Consider the following 19,582-nt stretch of genomic DNA (forward strand, 5'->3'; position numbering starts at 1 on the left):
TTTCTGGAACAACCTTTACACATGAAGAATAGCATGACCCGTGCATGTATTTGCCTCTCAAACCTTGCAAAGACTCTAAACCAAGCCACATTGTTCTTTCCTTTTGGGGATATTGAGGATAAGCAGGCTATCTATGTAGCTTTGTTACTATCAGGTTGCAACAGAGTTGAAAGTCTCTGTTGCTATTTGCAGCTTTTTTCATTAACAGCCAGATGGCATAATACCAAAACTGGAATCTGATGCTGCGGCTGGAACCTGACTCCTGCTGATTAGCTTTCCCATGCTCAGCAATTGAAGTGATGTTTTTCACTAGATGGTCTGATTTGTAGGATGTAAGATGAGAAAGAGTCCATTGTGGTATTATAGTTTGATGTTCATGTTTGGCTGTCTTAAATAGCATATTGTTTGTGTAGATCCATTTTATAAAGCGACCCCATTCTGCAGCAGTGACCCATCTTTTTCATTGCTTACCAGTCCTCCAGACTGTCATCTACAAGTTTTATCAATGGTGATTTTATCTTTTCGTCCAGATAAATGATAAAAACAATTAACAGTATTTAGGAAAAGAAACGGTCTCGTATGTGTTGTATATCACATTGTTCACATTAACCAGTTCTTTATCATTGCAATTCTCCTAGTATTGTGTTAGTCAAAACATCTGTGCAGTGTAGAGTCAGCCTTACTGAAATGCCAGAAGCAATACTCTAATCTAGGAGTCTTAGCAAAAAAAAAAAAAAAATTTGGTTGTGTTATAAGTCTTTGTTTCCATTCAGTTTCTATTAATTCACTGTGTTTTGGTGCCTTTTATGAAATTAAGGCCTGTATCAGTGATAGATTTTTTTGGAATCTCTCCCATGTTGATAAATATGCAATTATCTTGTCTGCTCACCTTTTAAATACATGTTCAGCAACAGATTTTTTCCAGTTTTCAGGCAGTTTTACAGTGTTCCAGCAGTTACTGAAAATCATCAGTTATGGTTCAGATAACTCTGAACTCCCTAGCATACTAAAACTTCTAATGCCAATTACATTGATCTGTTGACCTAAAAATATATTTGTACTTTTCTATTTTTTTTAAATTGATTGCTTTGTTTTGGAATGGAAATTGTGACATTATCTTCCTAGAATATTATATCACCTGCTTTTTTTTTCCTTGGTAGTTAGAGACCAGAAATAATAACTGTATACTGCTACCTTTTGCTAATATTCTACTTTGTCTGAGTGGTTATGATCAAAATATAATACTGAGAACTTGTTAACTGTTTCTACCACATGGAAAATCTCATTATTGTCCTTGTTGCTATTGACTATATATTTATCCTTTGAGCTGTTGATTTATTTGCCAGTTTCCTACAATTTCCACATTTTTTTAAAAGATCTTGCCAACAGTTTCCTTCTTTCATGTGTAGACTTTTAAATATAGATACAGACAAGTATATATATATATCCTTGCTTCAGTCACAGTTTTCCAAAAATTTTGTTTCTCAATTTTTTCTTGATTGTTTTTTCCTCTACTTCGACTAAGATACCCTTAAAACGTTTTCTACTACCATCTACATTTTTTTCCCAGACAGCTTTTGATTCACTGATATTTAGCAACATAAAATTGGCCTTCTTAGAAATCTTGATACATAAATACATGGATGTGTATTAGTAGCTTGAGTTTTCTTCTGCTTGCATATAAAAATATGCTCAAATCAGAGTTCTTCACCACTTAACTACTGCTGACTTTTCTGTGTCCAGGTCTTCTTTATCTGTGCAGCGTCTTTAGAGTTGCACAACTGAGACTTATAATTACTGTTATGGATAATTATTCTTACCATTTCATTAGTGATGCTTGGAAACAGAAAAAGTTGGAAAAATAAATACAGATAACCTCAGTTCCCAATAGGAATGGGTATACTCCATTCACTGCATTTAGCTGTAACTGCATTACCATTAAAGGCATCAGTTTTCTAGCCTATGTGTTACAGACTGGTTCTTGCAGTGATGACCATTATGTTCACTAGTGTGTTACGTATCAAACCCCATGCAATATTTTGTTTTGTTTATCCTTTAGGATGTTGATTTTTAAGCATTGAGGACACTTTTTTTATGACTTCTCAGTGACTGGGAAACAGATAATAGGATTTTTGGCATAGACTGAGACTCCTGGTTTTTGCACGCTTGATTCTTCCTAAATAGTTGAGACTGTGTGTGAAGTGGAAAGTTACAGGTATGCTTGGGAGTAAACCTTCCGAATTACTGGCTGAGGTCAGGCAAACTGTGAGCAGTATCCTAACAGTTCTTTCAAATGAGAGCAAACAAAGTTTCAGACCTTGTAAAATATTTAAAGCTGTGTGAAACTCAGCAGTTTTTGTTGGCAAGAGTTCTAACTTTGTTCTGGCTAAAGTTTGCATAAGGTTTGCATCCACTGAGAATTCAAACAGAAATGTAAGAGGAAACTCAGCTAAATGATTATGGTTTTGATAGAAACCTCAAAGCAAGTATTCTTGATGACATTCACTAAAAATTCAATTTTGGCATAAAACTTATTCACACCCTGGTCCCAGTTTGTTTAGAGTTGTGTTTTCTCTTTCAGAAGTGTAAGAACAAAATTTGAGTTATAAGGAAAACAAATAAATCCTACCGATATGTATTAATTTACAAATCTCCAGCAACTCTGAAAGTATTGTTCTTCTTCTTTTGAAAAGTGGTATTTTCTGTTCACTGTCATGGTACCATTCTGGAGATTCCTTGATCCCATATCAGATCTCAGCTTTATCTGAGAGAACAGAACTACAGTACTAAGTTGTTCTAAGCATAAATTCATCTGCCTGTGCAAAAGACTAGAGAAGAGAATGCCAGCTTTCTTTAATTCCTCAGTACAACAGCTTTGAAATGGAGAAGACATTAAATTGGAGTATGTGTCTTTAGATTTCAGACCAAAGACTTTCATTTATTACAGTAAAGATGGCACATAAAAAAAAAATCCCAGAATTCAGCAATCTTCTGGATGGTAGAATCCGTCATTTCAAGCTGATCCATGAACAACAGAGGGAATGCAAAGAAATAATTTGTAAATGGGATAAAAAATACAGCAAACCTGAAGAGAAATAAAATTAATTTCAGCATTTTGTCAGTACTTGGAGTAGTGTAAGGATCTTTGTCATGTTCTTTCTGGCATTCTCAAATACAAATTGGCATCTGCTGGCGATGAAACTGGGGGAATTTAGAGACATATATTGCATTCAGTTTCTTTCTATACACACTAAAACACATTATTGCAAGTCAAGCTTCTTTGAGTTCAATAAACCAAAGTCTTATAAAAGCGATGTGTTTCAGAATGTGAGAGTAATCATTATCAGCTTCATAATGACAGATGTATGAGGAACACAGGATACCTACCCTACATGCTTCAATTGATGTCACTGTCAAAATCACCTCTGACTTCAGTGGAACCATAAGATATATCTTTAAACTAAACAGTAAGTATAACCATTATCTTGGTATCTTTCACCCCAACTTTCCCCTGCTCAGATTTTTTATAACATGATCCTATCCATTCATTTTGAACAATCCACAGTCAGATACAAAATCTTGTGCATATGGATCTAAACGTTTACTTCTCCCTTTTAACAGGAGGAAACTTAAAGGAGGAGCACTTACAGAGTAGCTGTGGTACCTTTTTATCAGTTTGGAGGTCTCTAAGTGCTGGGAAGGATATCGATATCTCTTGGGTTTTGTGATGAAGTTGTTTTAAAGGCTGATTAGAAAAGCTGCCATGTAGAAATATAGTTGCAAAATGCCCCTTGCAGTACAGCAGATAAATTGGTGATTATTAAAGAAAGTTTTCGTGTAAATTAGTCCTTTAGGCTAAAACAGCGTTCCATCTATGAACAACGTCATCCTCAACTTCCTGAAGGAAAACTGAATGGGAAAGCCAGGATGTTCTTCATATAAGAACACACTATTCCTTGACATCAATTAAAAAATGTATGATATGTTTTAGTGAAACCCAGTGATACTTAATCCTTTCTGAAAGCTGTTAACATTAAACCAGGTCCTGTCTGAACAGTTAAACATACAGTCAGCTCCTTACTTCACCCGTGATTTTTTTGCCCAGCTTACATTCCCCAACTAATCTTGAATTTCTCTCAAAATGTTAAAAGATAAAAGATACATGTGGAATAACACCTGCTTAGAAGAACACTTGGAAATTTATTTATTTATTTATTATTATTTTTTTGGTACAGACCAAAGTTCAGAGTTATATAGCAGCTTGTTTTGATTTTCAGAACAAAAATATCTAATTTTAAGAGACAAGATTATGGTCAGATGAACAATAAAAATCATTCAGAGTAAATAATTACAAAGGTTGTTATTAATCCCATAATGTTTACTAGAGTCTATTTTATTTTTGAAGATTTTAAAAACAAAAATTGTAATTAGGTATGGATGTTGCTAATTTAAGTGTATATATTAAAATTGTATATAATTCATTATATTATATTGGCATGATTTTATTGAGATTTGATCTATTAGAAAAGAGGAAAAAAACTTGAAAAAATGACAGAAACATAAGAGTAATTTCCGACTCATGCAATTACAAATTAAAAGTCATTTTAGAAAGTTAGTGAACTGGAAGCAATAAAAAAAAAATCTTAAAACTCTTACAATACTCACAACATTTGCAGATAAAATTCTGTAAAATGGCACAATATGCATTGTGCCAAAATTCAAGAAGTGTGAGTTCATCTGGTGGTGTTCATTTAGGAGGCATGTACTAAGAAGCTCTGATTCTGATGCAGTTTGCTTAAACCTTTATTTTTGATGCCCCTTAGATTTATTAGAAACTGTTTTTACACATATCAAGTGCTGAGTTTCTTGTAAATATGACCTTTTATTATCTGCTTTTCTCCTTTGTGAGCTCTAAAATACAGAGGTAGTGAAGAACATTTTTACAAAACCATGTTGAGATTTCTGTGTTTTAATAATTATTCTAGAAAGGCTCTCCCTTCCCATCTCCATAAATGCGCAGCTGATTTTCATTGCATTCTTGATCTTGCTTTTATCAGCTTCTCCCAAGTAGACCTGTTCTTCACGGTTGTTTTGTGCTTGGTTTGTACCCTCAGTACAACCAGCAGTTCAGCAGTTCAGCAGTTGTTCTAGCCATCATGTTTGCATCCTGAAGTCCTTTGTTTCACCTATTGTAATTCTTTTGTTTGCTGTTCAGTGACCTTGGACTTGCTGTAGTCAGAGTCTCTGCTTTACACTGCCCTAGTCCTCTCTGTTTCATTCGCTATGCTGTAATGGCTGCCTGAATACTCTTAATTTTCTCTTCTCTTTTCCACTCCCTCAGTCTACCTGAAATGAACCTTTCCTCCACCTGTTTAAGTCTCTTTTCTTCTCTTTTCCTGACTTCAGTGAGTGGTTCATTTTCCATACTACTGCAGCTGATTTAAGTTGTTTTCAGACCGCAAGTGTCATCTTTCTGCTCATTTGTGTATATGGGTAAGTAAAATTATACCAGTGCAAGCAGTTAAGGTGAGTGATCTTCACATAGGGCTAGGAAAGAAGGAAAAAACTTTCATTTAAGCAGAGATCAAACTGTTCAAATATTGCTTGAATGGGACTTGTAATCCTTTTGTTTAAAAACAGCTAAATATACAGCTGATATTCATATAGTATAGACAAAGAAAAATGCATCATGACTATCATTGGACCCAATAGTGTTTTTTGATATTTGTGCCAAGGACACACTGTACAAAATGAAAACTGAACATACTTATGACAGCTGGCAGCATTAATCATGAGCTGAAGGTGAGACTTCTCTGATATTCGTGTATTGTGTATTGACGTAAGTGGAGAAATCTAGTTAAGGACTGAAAGATTGAAGACTACCTGCTTATCTAGATACCTTTTATGAATACACTACAAGGCAACAATTCATCACCAAATAAAACCTAGGCAGTTAATCTTTTTTCATATGTATTAACGCTTATTGATATATAGTAGTGCTTTCAATAACTGAGTTTCCTTAGGGGTAATGGGTTGCAGCTTTTGACGTTAAAACATTGGACATAAAATGAACTTTAAACTGATTCAAGCAAACTAAAGCAAAATGATTAAAATGTGCATGAAACGACAAAGTGTTAAACAGAATTTCTGAAAATTGTTGCTGTCTCTAAAACTAGTAAGCGTTACATGTATATGCTTGGCTACATTATATATAAAGGGAGGCTTACTGTCATAAGGGAGGCTTACATTCATACTGTCCCAGGAATATCATCTTCTGGAAGAAAGCCCTTATGATGGGAAACCAGTTGGGGCTGATACTCCCAGGCAGGTTTTAGCACAGTAATTGTGATTTTAAGAGATGGGTCTGCCAAACTGGACTGAACAACAGGAAGCATTGTTCAGGCACAAACATATACTTCAAGATGAATACTTCACAGTACCACTGAATGTTTATGTCATTATTAAAATTTCATGTAAAAATGAGTCTAATTAACGAGCAGACAGGAAATATCCATGCTAACAAAGACAACTTCAGCTTTGAATTTTAAATATCTAATATTGCAAACTGTAGAAGATAAAAATAAACAACTTGACCACATTGTATAACCAGCCATTACATTTTTGGAAATTCTTTCCTTAAATTTCCTATGTGAATGTGATGATGTAAATTTACCTTTATTTCAGATTCTTCCCTGCTTATGAAGATGTAGCCGTTCTTGCTTCTTTGTGTCCTTTATTTTCAAATATCCTCATGAAAGAATTGGGGTGAATTAAAACAATAGAATAAAAAGCTTTCGGAAAGTGTTGAAGAAAAACACAATCCTGGAAAACCAAAGTAGAAAAAATGCATATATCAGAGGTACAAGTAAGAAGATGTTTAGTAAACAATTATTCATGTGTGTTATTACCTTTAACTTCCTACATATATGAATTTAATTTGGTATTATAATAAAGAAGAAGCTCAGTTTCTAGCTGCATAACAGATGTGACTTCACTAGTTTCTTGGGGAATTCTCTTAGCAACATACAGCATATGGAAGGTATGAAAATTTGAAAACTTGGCTGAATAAAAAAAATGCAAACCATTACTGTCTTGCACAATGTCCAGAAAATAAGCAATACACATTGAAAGCTTGGATTAAAATTCTCAACTAGTAATGGGCATTTGACAGAAACTGATTTATGCCCAGTGACTCAGGATCTCAGGGTTTGTCATTTTCTGAAGCTTTTTAATCAATTAGAGATGTTAATTTTTTCTTATGTCATTATTCTTTATATTGCTATTGGCAATAAACCCTCTTGCAGCTTAGTCACAAATGGCAGCAGAAAATTAGATTCTTGAACCACCTTTCAAGGTGAACTTTGGAAGCTCAAATAGTCAAAAAAAGCTAGTGTTATAATGTCAATTACTTCATATCATCCTAGATTTTGGCTTTACAAACCAGCTATAATAGGGCTATATTTCAACAAAGAACTTAAGAATCTGTTTAGCTGTTATTCAAGTAAATTATATTTAAGCATGAGCTTATGCTCTCTCTCTATATATATTTATGTATTTTAAAGTCTTGTCACATAGGGGTAATTTGTTGAACGAGAACTAAATCAGCATTCTTTCCTAATGTTTATAAAACAGTTTTCCAAGTTTGTTTTAAAATGATATTTTTCTGACTTACATTTTGCAAATTACTTTATGATGGGTTAGTTTCTCTAGCAGTCTCCTAACAATAAGAATTGGAATCTGATTTATTTACTTGCACTGCATAGTATCTTTTCTATGTTATCTAATTTACATATTAGAAATGCAAAACAAAAGGTCCACCTAGAAATATTTATTGTGATTTAAGAGTGCTGTATATTTATCCAAATGCATTCTGTTTGTGTTTCAAAAAACACTATTATATGTGCCAAACAATATGCAATACAAACCTGTTGCATACAGAGTGAACATAAATTCTTTTTTGCTATATTAGAAATAAAATGAGAATGTCCACAGGAGTATAAAATTTATGGCATCTGAACTGAGTATGGCATCTGAATTTAGTAATGTAGGCTACTTTGATCTTTCATTTCTGTGATCTCTGTTTAGAAGGCATTTCATGAGGACATTGACAAATCTTGTTTAGAGCTATGATTCTTTATAATGTTAATAGATCATATGAAGTAATAAATTTAAAGGTGAAAGTGTGGGAGTAAGCATTAAATGAGAGGAGTAAGCCTCAAATATTTGGTCCTGTAACATATCCTGTGCTGGTGTTATTCATGTAAGAAAGGTTTCTGATATTGCAAATCTTAAACCTAAATTAAAGAATAAAATACCACTAAATGAGAAAAATCTGTTCATTCCACACTGAGTTTATAGTTTTAATTAGTAGCATTAGCATTGACATTTATAACATATCAGACTACATTTTAGACTGTATAAATAAAATATTTTCATCTAGTTTAAATTTCGCTACATGGTAGATGTGCAGATTATTCTGCACCTGTCTGGAAAAAAACCTCAGAAAGTTGATATGGAGCCAAAATATGCATGGAGACAAGTAAATTGCCAATTGTAACATTTTTTGCCAGCAGCTTCCTTAGTCAAGCAAATCAAGTGCCATTCTATCAGCACTAAAATCAGACAGCTTGAGACTCTGCTGCCATTTTAAAATTTTCCCTAAGCAAAGATACTGTAGTGGAAAATCCCCAGCTTAGAGGTGGGGATAGAGAAAAAGTAATCATTTACCTGTCACCATGTGTGCCTGTAACCAGCACCTGCTTTCCACATACATCAGCTCCCTGTTAAAAGAAATCAAGTCTGGAAAAGGATCAGAAATAGCAGGTTAGAAATGAGACTATTTTTCACAAAATCTAATATCCAGAGCACAACCACATAATAGCCATGAATAAACAAGCTTTAGCTAATTTTTCTGCAAGGAGGGCAATGGTGAGGTTACTGTGTGTTCACCTTACATTCTGCTCTGTGATTTCAAACCAAAGATCTCTTTTCTTGAATGCCATCTAGCTTCACTGGGTTTATCTTCACTGCAGAGTTTGTTGGAATCATAATGCCAGTGTTGTTCCTTCCTTAAATCCATTCACCCACAAATCCTAACTCTTCTGTCAGCTCAAGTTGATTGTTGACTGCGGGGTGAACTGGCTAGGAGCTCAAATCAGCACAGCTCACCAACAGCTAATATAACCGTTTTGTGGAAGAGTTACTGATTTATTTCATTTACTGATGCCAAGCCTCCATCAGTAAATGGCACATCAAATCTTCCACAGTTCACTGGTAACAATTGTGTTGAGTGGTTTGGTTAGCTGTGGCACTGAGAACTTGGGGATTTGTTTCTGGAAGGGTAATTTGTATACAAGGCAAGGTAGCACCAGCACAGACAGAGCAGCTTGTGGCTTCCAACAACAGTTGCAGCCAAACTGAGATCTGGCAGCTTAAGTGATGGGAGACATCAGTCTTCTGAGCTGCTGGGCCGCCAGGAATCACTGCCTCAGTGTCACAGTCATTATATGTTGCTGAGTGGAACTGGTTTATTTGTTTCTTAGCTGCATCAGTCCACAGGCCACTATATTAACACAAACTATCATCGTCTCAAATCTGCATTAATGCACGAACTCCAGACAGTGGTTGCTGCCTTCAGTTACTAATTGGTGTCTTCCAAAGTCTGGGCAGCTAGATGGTTGTGTTAACCACTGCAGGTAAATCCACCTGAAGTTATCTGGAGCACTTCTAAGATAAAGCCATTTAGCCTTACTGATGAGTATGACTGCTTAATTATGTAATGGCAGCGTATAAATAAATGAGCCTGAGAGGATACACACCTTTCACTTTCTCATGATATATTTTACACAGTAGATGCAGTAGTCAGTCAGTGAAGACTGTTACTTTGTACCAAGAGTTTCCCAAGTTTCTCAGGCACAACCTAAGAGGAAATAATACAGAAAAAGAAACTTTGTAGAAGTCATATAAAAAATATAGGTTTTAGAAATCCTTTGTCAGTTTAACTGTACACAATAGAGTGGCATAAATTTGAATTACTTTTAGAACCCCTAGTGCTTTCTATATTATTCGCAAGTATTTGCTTTGATGCTGTTATGGAAAATGTGTTAAGGCAGGTTGAAAAATATTAGCAGCACTGTACTTGAGATGCTTGAGCACAAAAATAATAAAATTTGAACAGAACTAATGATAGGTTTTCTTTAGCTTTTAACATTTAGTCAGAACTGGGTACTTTTCAAATGCACTTCTACAGTTTAAGCAAAAGTTAAAGCTTTGATGTAGAAATTAGCAGCTACCATAATTTTATGGCTATTATACAGCATGGCTGGCTATATTATTATAATTATTTTATAAGTGTTATGGTTCTCTGAAACTAACAAAGACTTTCCACCCTTTCTTAATGTGGCAGCTTGACTGTGAAATTACGTAAAGAGGTACATAAGTAAAGATTGCATTTTAAGCTAGATATTTTAAATATATGGGTGGTGGATTATTTTGTGTTTACTTCATATACATCCCCTCAGTTTATTTCTTCTTTGCAGAAATGTCTATGAAAATACTGTTTGTAATTGTGAACAGCACTATCAGACTGGTTCTACTTGGCCATGGCCCTTGTTCTTGTAGTTCCAGAGACACATGAAGACTTCAGTAGGCAGTGCTAAAGTGAAGTGAAGTGCTAAAGCAGATAACATTTTTCCAAATAACTGAAAGGAGGAAAGTCCTTCAAATTTGATCAGAACATTGAGCAGTTGTACGATGCTAAGATTACACATGGGAGTGCCAAGCACACAACTTGCCATGTCTTCTTCACCATGGTATGCAGGTAACCCTGTGGTAAGCACATTAGAATTGCACAAAATAGATCAGGTTAGGTAAAACTAGTGTAGTTGCTTAAAGTTTAATAGTTGATTTAGGAATAATATTAAGTAGGTCAAACTCCTGAATTGCAACTATGAATTCATGAAGTTGACTATTTATTTAGACTCTCTACATACTGGCCATTTGATATTCAAGCTGACTTTAACAGTGAACTTGAATAAAGTAATAGTTAGCACCTTTTGATTTCTGCAGGAAGACAAGCAATCAGCTAATCAATTTAGAGTCTCTGTGGTGAAATGACTCTAAAAAACTGAAATATTTATAAAACATTTATTTTAAGAAAAATTGTCTTTCATGTTGCAGAATTCCATCTGGGATTTGCAGATAGGGATCCTAATGTTTTGGAGTGGCAGATCCTTCAGCATAGTGTTATTGCAATTAAATATTTTTTCCCTTGTATGAGGGAGATCCTTCAAGCTTCCCAGCTTAATATACATTTATCGCACAGGAAATGAAATAGATTTCCTCATCAGTTTCAGGAAGAAATGCCTTGCACCATTTAAAAACCACTTTATTTAATAGTTAACATGCTCCAAAGGATTTGTTGCCTAAATTTTCTGGCTGGAAAAAATACCTGTTTTCACAGATTTGACCACTAAAACAGCTAGGTTAAATGGGGGTACCCTTCAGTTCTATAGAGACAATCCATTGATCCATTGCAAAATAACTTTTGTTTGTGAGCATTTTGTCAACAGATTTGTTTATGTGTTTGAACATGAAAAACTGTCATAGGACTTAGAATGAGTCTGCTGTGTAAATTATGTTGTGCCTTCTAACTATTAAACACATTTTTTTTTCCAGTATTTGAGGAAGCACAAATAATTTATTGTCCCTAGTATTCTGTATTCTGCCACAGTATAATCCTATCAAACATCATGTATTTCTTTACTTCTTTGTTTTTCATTTTAAAACACAAATAACTTATAAAATGAAAACGTGGTGTTACAGATACCTGGGTCCCAGGGCAGTAGAGGCTCACAAATCACTACATTAAGTCAGTAGCAGCTAGAAAGAGAACTGAGACTGCAAATTCCTAGTTCTTAACAATAGCAAATTAGCAAAAAGAATTTTGTTGAAAAAGATGGGTTTTGAGGTAAATGTGTAGGGAGATCATGTACCTAAAGTTATGCAATAATCATCTGCTTATTGTGAAAGAGTGGATCATCCTGAACTCAAACAAGACTTAAAATAAGCAGAAGAATGTAAATCTGGCATCAGTTACCCTCTGTCATTCAGGCATTTGTATTTGAAAAATGAGCAGTAGCCCAGAATGAGACAGGAAAATATTGAAGAACTCATCATGGCTCTCTTTATGACTGGAATCTTCTGGAATATACAGAGACTGAAAATACTGATTTGAATAAGTAATACATATTCACATACATTAAGAGCTCCAGAATGAAAGTCAGTTTCATAGGAAAAGTATGAAACATTTCTGAAAAATTTATGATTGAAAATTAGGATGTATAATCAGCCTTCTAACTAAACTTGGGCAATATTCACAAGTAACATTGACTCCCATTAGAAAGAAAGAAAAAGAAAAGAGAAAAATATCTAAAAGCAATTGGGCATGTCTCTGATAGGTGTTACAGAAGAAACTAAATGGGCAGACAACAGATAGAACCTGATAAATCTGATTAAATATTTGAAACAGTCAAGTAGATCAGAAAACATGAATACAGTAAAGGCACCACAAACGTAAACCTCGTGAAACAGTAATAGTAGAATAGGTGTATATGAAATCTGTTCTGATCTTCCACATAAAAATAATTAAAGGAAAAAAAATGAGGGAATTCTTTAATGACTGAGATTTTTAAAATATATATATGAACCTGGACTGTGGAATTTTATCAGACAACCTAAATAATGATATTTTCCAGTTAAGTGAGAAATTGTGGTGCCCGTTGAAGTCAGAGACTTTTCATTGACATCAGGTACACTTGGATTGGTCACTAACACTTGAAAATACCAAATAAAATGGATGATACATGTTAGTGAATGACAGAGCATAAAGAGTTCAGTCTGGTAACAATCTTTTTAGTGAATGAAGCATATTTTTTTATTCATCATAACATATATGTAGAGTGAATATTTTATAAAAAGAAGTTTTTCTAATGATTAATGGTTTGATTAATATCATAATGATTTGCAAGTGTTGATTAATCCACTACTCATGTGGTTGTTGAGACAACTAAATGACCTTTCCTTTTTATATAAAGAAATAGTGAAACAGGACACTGATTCAATCCTGAAAGCCAAGAACAAATGTAAGAGAGGATCGGAACGTAAATTTTTTTTGATTCTATGCAGACATGTCTCTCCACAGGAATTAGCGAACAAAGCATCCCTCTATTCTCTCTTCCATTTGTTCCCTTTCCTTCCCCCTCTGTACCTCGTCAGTTTTTACCCAGGAAAAACAACTGTTGGGTTAAATGAGAACATAGACTACACAAAGGCTCAGTAAGAAGGGGAAGATGTGGCTCTACAACATAATGTAGCTGCCAGGAAGAGCACACCTTACTTGCTGTCCTGTACAAACAGCTTCCATTCAGCTTTATTGCTCATTCTTCACAAGAAAATTTAAGAAGCCATTTTTTACATCACCCAGGGATGTCCTTTTTCAGTATTGAAAAGCTGTGTGAAGAGAAACATTACCTAAAACTGCTAGTACCATTGTGTAGAAACAAGGTCATGGTTTCATTCCTCATCATTTAAGACAACAATGCCCCACTCTGGGTACAGTGAATTTGAAACAGCACTTGGAAAGGCTGTGAAGGGGCAAAAGAAGTCAACTAATTTCTGGCAAGGAAAATGGTATGAACGATGCAAAGCATGATTCTGCCGTTTCAGATTGTCATTTAAAAGTCACATCTTGGCAAGCAATCAACCCACAATGGTTGAAGCTCCTCTACTCTATTGTAAAATAATTGGGATATCTTTGGCTACATCTAAACTGATATATTAGATTACTTCCAAGGACTGTCTCAAAGGATTAAGGCTCTTCCTATTGCCTTAGTCACATCCACACAACACACAGACTTGAATGCCCTTGGGTGTCATCTTTCATCCAAAAGCTATTGCACCATCTCAGCAAGGCGTTTGTCATACTCATATTGATCCTACTTCATGTGTACCATTGGAAAGGTGATCCACCTTGTATAGAGGATAGAGGATCTCTTGTATAGAGATCCACCTTACATAGAGGACGGTTACTCTATTATCTGTCAGATTGATAGACTGCTAAAAGCAGAAGGTCTGGCTCATCCAGGAAATCAGTCTTCTACATTCTGCTGCCATCCCAATCTTGTCTGTCCTGGCAATCTACATAGGGTAGGACACAGCATCAGGAGAGAAAACCTGTGTCACCAAGATCACACACACTGTTGGTGAGACCCAAAAAGTGTTACTGTCATAAAGAACAAAGGATCTTTGTTTTCTTCCCATCAGTGGTTACTGCAAGAGCAGGACAGAACCCTAAAGCACGCAGAACAGGTTCCAAAGATGAACGTCACCTATTCTCTCCTTTGAAATTGGCCTCACAGCAAGATAAAATGATGTTGGTAAGCAGCTCAGTTAGGGGAAAACATAGTGCAACCATTCTCTAAGGAAAATTGAAAAAAAAAATAAAAATCCATCAACCTACAACATTTTGCCAAACTCCAGAGCATGAGGGCTCTAAGACGCCACTGTGAGAACGTACTGCTTATTAATGGCAGCCAGAAAGCACTCCCCAGGCAGTGGATGCATGGTGATATTAGCATCCTTCTTTTACCACGGTCCACCTGTCATGGAGAGCAGCAGATAGAAGCCAGGCTGCAGGGGCTGCAGGAAGGGTCATACTGGGATCTGGTGTCTTCTCAACAGAGTGCTCTGAGCAGTGCTTCTGCTTCAGAGGTGGTGCCCAGGTGGGACATATAGGATTCACCTAGTAGAAAATCTAGTGGGGAACCTGTGTTGCCAGTGGAGACATGCCAAAAAGTACAACTGTAAATTAGCCAGGTGGGCTACCATGGATCATACCGGATACTGTAGAGAAATCTCTGACATGCAGCCTAAAAAATAGGGATCCTTTCACCTGAAGATGTTCAAACAAATGTGTAAGAAGACTTAAACTCCTACTGACTGCCAGCTTCTCATTACCTCATCCCTTTATTATTTTATTCCTTTTAAATTGTCTTATTTCTCCTGGTACTTATCCTTTTTTACTGCTTTCTCTACATTATTACTTCTTTCAATGTAACTTTAAATAAGGACAGATAGACTTTTTTTTTTTTGTAAGTATGGTTGGTCTTTCACGTAGAAGTAATTGCCGCATATTAAGAATTCATGTGATGGATATTATAAACGGTATGGATATAGATTGTGCATTATTATGAGTGTGTGTAGTTCATTTCATTTATTTATATAAATAGAAAAGGATCTGAACAGATTTTTTCAGTTTTTAGAGGATATATAACACATTCAGCTCTGGATCACTAAGATTTTTTTAAAGCTCTATTTCTATATGCCTAACCTATTAGCTGGTTTTCTTTTACTGGGTCCACCAGTCTATCATCTAGATAAACAAATCCTTTTCAAATTTCTGAAGCCTCTGTCCAGTTATACTCATCTTTTACCTTTTTTGATGTAAACTCTCAGTACAAATCTGCTGGATATTCAGCAGAAGTTCATGTCATTTATTTAGGTATTAGATCTTGATTTAGGACTGCACCTTCAAGGAGTATCTTTCAGATTTATTTTATGAAGTTTAAATGAAAATGAACAGCCTTCTGTAGCGTTTAAGGAGTACAGATTACCAATTGCTATAAAAACAAGAGATCTTTCTTCTTATATTTCTTATACATGTAAATACTTGATTGGGATAAGCATAATTTCATTTCAAATTCGTAAAAGTGAAATAAAAGCCAAATATAAAACAATTTATTGTAGAATCAAGTAAGTGTGTCTGAATTCAATACTAAGGAATTCCTGAGAAGACTTAAACTTTTAAGTTTAAATTACCAATAAATATCTTTTCCTGATAGGCCTACCTTAGGATTTTGTATAAAAACTCAGTATAAACAACAAGACTTAACACTAGATACAGTGGCTAAATATTTCTGCAAAGAGCAGTTCTAATCAGTGCCTCAGAGAGTAAGGCTAGGATTTCAAAGGAGCCCAGCAGAGTTAAGTGCTCATGACCTGTTGGATTTCAAAGCTCCTTAAATCCCTTTAAGATTCCTTAAAGGAACATGAGTACCTCCTGAAAAGTAGAAACAGTAGGCCCCTTTGTTGCAGTAGAAATAATAGTCTGGTTCCAAGCAAATTTACAAACACAAAATATTAATAGTACATCAGCAGTAAGTTCCATGTTAAAATTGCAAGAGTAATGAATTTAATGTTTTTAATGTTTTACTGGGGAGCTAAGAAATCACCTGAAGACAACAAAGAGCTCTCCTGGGTACTCTTAAGAATATCTAAATCAAAATAAAATTCAAAAAATTACGTGAAAATCAAATAAATCCTTCTTGGCATTTCAGCAACAAGGCCAAGAGAGATTATAAAATACATCAAAAAACCTGCACAAATATTTTTTCTGTCCTTATCAAAGCTCTTAAACTTGAATTTAAAAAAAAAATAAAATCAGAAAACAGCCAAACAAACACAATTTTAAAAGAAAGATTTGATAGAGTTTTCAAGCCTTTTGTTCCTTGTTCTGAAATTCTGCTTTGGCTTGGTTTTATTGGATAATCCCTGATCTCCTGTGAATGGCACTTGGCTGTAGTGTTGAATATTGCCTTGAAAACACTCTATGAACTTCTGGCATTCAGAAATACAATTCTATCACATCATAAATGAAGACCATCTTTCTGGATTTACTCTTTTCCTTCTTCTTTTGATCTACAGAGGCATGAAAATGTCTTTAAAAGCAAAAATCAGATGTTAAAGAGAAAGTTTCCTGAGAATACTAGTTAAAATCTCAGAATATATGAACAGTCACATTTTTGGCCAGTGGAAGCTGGTAATAATAGTTTGACTTCCCTAGCTCACACCAATTTGAAGAATGATATGAGCCATCCTAGTTTATTGTCTGGCCATGAAATTGCCTGTTCTTATTCTTGTGCTCCTGGTTATGTGTTTTGGGTCAAAAATCATACCATTTATATTCATAGACAGTTCCATTTCAATGGCAAGAAGACACTGGTTGGTGAAATTAAATCATAAGTGAAATAGGCAATTTTGAATTAGAATGCTTTTTAAAGAGAATGCTTCTGAAAGAGAACACTTCTCTTGCCATTGAAATGTTTTGGATCATTAACATGGATAGGAAACGAAATAGAGAATGTAGGTTTTATTTGTATGAACTACCACTCTCTAGAGATATCCAAGCAAATTTTAAGCAAGGACACTTGTGTAATAAAAGCAGTTCAGCTATATCATAGATCTTTGCTATTGTTGCCATCTTACTGCAATATATCAATATATTGGCATTACACTGAAACGCTCAGGGTAGACACTCTTGAAACATGTTTGCAAAGACAGTGATTGGCTATTTGCCTTGAAAAAGATGAATCTTGCACTGAATGTCAAAGGCAAATGAAGATTACTAAAACAGCTACAAGAATAAATTTTTGTTACCTAAGAAATCCTTAACACAAAATAGGATGTTGAAAAGGTACTCAGTTAGTAGAAGAAAAAAAGATTCTCCTTCTATAGCTGTGAAAGCAGTCACACAGGTGTGGCATGAAGAGCAGTACAAAGAAGAATAGTACTTTTGAAATACCAATGTCTAACAGCTAACTGGAAAGTGAATATAATTTAGGTTTTTAATATGCTGAAGAAGGTGGTTTGATTTATTACATGTCTGAGCATTATAAACTATTGTAGATTTCATCGTATAGCTATTTCGGCTTCAGGTACTGTTACTTCACTCCTGTTGCCTTTGGTTAGTATTTCCTTTGACTGCCTTGAGGTATTTTCCAGCTTTTGATTAATACTATGACAGATTGTGAGATACTGAATCCCTCATTTTCTGTCATTCATTACAGTGTTCTGCTGATAAATATTTTCACAGGCTCACCGTTGTACAACATACTGCTGTGTGGCATGTGTGATATTAGTTCTGTATGGCCTTCCAGACTAATAGTTTTGACAGTTATTATAATGAAGCTGTGAACAGATGGCACATGCTTATAGCAGGTGCACGCTCTCAGATCAAGCTCTTTACTTAGCTTGGGCTTGTATAATGTTGTGTCCAGATGTGAAATGAATTACTCAGGCTTACTTGCTTTGAAGGATTTCAGCCCTAGTGTTTGCAAGAGTACATGTCCACTTTAACGTCTGAGCAGGAGAGGTGAAAAAGGACAGAGCAGGATATTCTACTCTCCATGAGAAACCAGAGTCGTTAGCCCTTTTCCTTATAGGTGAATCCCTTTTCAGGAGAAATGTTTGTGCAGATGGTTTTGTCAGTTGTTTTATCTTTCCTACCTATTCCCATCCCTCCTTTTTATTTTATCTAAGTATAGTCAGAGCATGCTCAGGTCTGTATTAAAAGTCACCTTATTAATGAAAATATAAGCTAAAATAATGGCAAAATCATAGAATCAGAGAATCTGTGTTTTGATAGCAAACAGAAATGCCATATGTTGAAAGATGTGTGACTAACGTGTTACAGTTCTTTACATCCTGTAGGGAAAGCTACACAGCTTTCCAAATTAAAAAATAATACACATCTAAATAAATAAATAAATAAATAAAGCCCGATGTTTCATAAAATGTTGTTTTACACAAGTCAAAATACAGGACTTAAAAGAAAACAGATCCTGTTTTAAGCCTTTTAATTTAGACACATATGAGATCAATTGTTTGTTACTCTGTCTATGAAAGTAGCTTGAGTGGACTTCAGAGGAAGATGGAGTCCCATAATATCTCAATGGGAAGTTTCTTCCCACATTTTGTAAATGCACGGGTGGTGTAATGTCTTCGGTCATGAGAATTTATCCTTTACTCATTTACCGGTCTATATGATATGTTCCTCCTATATTTTGTACCTTTTAAAAATCTTACTACTATCTATCGCATAGTTGAAACAAACAGGCTCAGGAGATACCTGAAGCGCCTTGATGATAATTTCTTGGCCATAGTGGTGGCCGCCTTGGACATAGACACCACGAAGTAGTTGTGTTTAAAATCTTTGGTGATAGGAGGAAAACTGCCACCAAAACTTCAACACTGGATTTGGGAAGAGCAGAATTCAGACTGCTCAGGGAACTAGTTAGTGAGGTCCCCTGGGACCTCAAGAAGGAGGGGCAGAAGGCTGGTCTGCCTGAGCAAGTATCTTCTTCAAGCACTTTGTCAGAAAAAGAAAGTGTACAGTCTCTGGAAGCACAGCAAGCAACATGGGAGGACTACAGGGATGCTGCTTTCCTCTGTAGGGAGAGAATTTGTGTGGCCAAGGCTCAATTAGAGTTGAAGCTGACCAGCAGTGTTGAGGACAATTTTTTAAAGTATGTTAACAGAAAATGGAGGACCAGAGCAAACACTGCTCTGATATTTGATGAGGACAGTCACCTCACAAATAGGGACATAGACAAAGCAGAGATGTTTAATGCATTTTTTGCCTCTGTCTTCAACACAAAAGATGGGCTCTGGGACCTCAGCTGCCCTGAGTTGGAGGAATGTGACTGTGGGAATGACAAACTCTCAGTCAACATGACGTTTTAGGATG

Source organism: Anser anser, assembly GCF_964211835.1.
Source record: "Anser anser genome assembly, chromosome: Z".
NCBI lineage: Eukaryota > Metazoa > Chordata > Aves > Anseriformes > Anatidae > Anser > Anser anser.